Here is a 1,199-nt window from a genome sequence, read left to right as displayed (position 1 = left end):
CTTTTTACCCTATTGGAGAAGTTTTTGGATGTGCATAGGGATTTGAGTCTTAGAAGATCCCATTCATCTATGTTATCTTCTCCTGGTTGTAGGTAAGAATTATTTTAAAAGCTCTATCCATCCAACAACAACAATCCAGCTATTATGATATATAGTCCAATAAAAATTTACTTTTTCATTTTTTCATACATGACATTTTGCTTTATAACATTATTTTCCACTGATTAATATAATTAACTAATTACAAGGTCTAGTTAGTTGTTGTGTATCATTGAGTCAGAACCAACTCACAGCTGACCCTGAGGCAAGTTTTCAAAGGCAGTTAATTGCACGGGAAGAGATTGCCCATCCTTCTCCCACAGAGCAGCTGGTGGTCTCGAATCATGTACCTTCTGGATGGTAGTTCAGCTTCTTGCCACTAGGCCACCAGAGACCCACTGGAGGGTTAGTTACGCCAAGTTCCAACTCGGCAGCAAATAACAAGTTCCTTATACTAGACCTATCAAATCATATCCCTGGCAGTGGAGGATAGGAATATACATTTCATAAACCCCAAAGGTTACTCTACTCAGGTAGTCCATGGCCTATACATCGAGAAATACTACTTTTATAATTTATAATAACCCAAACTCCACGATGCTTATTTTAGAAATTAAAATCCATAATTACAGCAGGGGGCAGCAAAGTTTAATAAAACCACTGTCATCTAGTCAATTGATGAAATAGAACTTTGCCATAGGGCTTTCAAAAGCTGTGATCTTTGTGGAAGCAGCTGCCACATCTTTCTCTGGTAGAGCATCTAGTGGGTTCAAATCACCAACCTTTGGGGTACTATGAGCCAAGTTCATAACTATTGCAGATCTTTGCAAAGCTGCTGGTGGACTTGAAGTGGCAAAGAGTTGATTATGTCAGCAGGACTCCTTTTTTTCTCTCCTTTTTTTATTATTAAATTTTATTGGTTTTAATGAACATTTACAGAGATTTTGTGTTTTCATTCATTCATTGTTGCACCGTTTTCTCCACCCTCCTCCCCAGTTCGTTCTTCCCCCCCCCCACGTCTGTTTTAATTGTCCAGTTGCCACAGTGCTTGTCAAAGCCAGTTCTGGTTAATCTCCTTTGTCAGTGTGTCCCTTGCCATTCCCTATCACTCCTCCCTGAGAGAGACTTCACCCTGATTCATAAGGAAAAGGGGATGGCGT

This window comes from Elephantulus edwardii, unplaced genomic scaffold (assembly GCF_000299155.1).
Source record: "Elephantulus edwardii isolate Elephantulus edwardi_28Jun2011 unplaced genomic scaffold, EleEdw1.0 scaffold00006, whole genome shotgun sequence".
In the NCBI taxonomy this organism is placed as follows: domain Eukaryota; kingdom Metazoa; phylum Chordata; class Mammalia; order Macroscelidea; family Macroscelididae; genus Elephantulus; species Elephantulus edwardii.
This window is presented reverse-complemented; position numbering follows the sequence as displayed.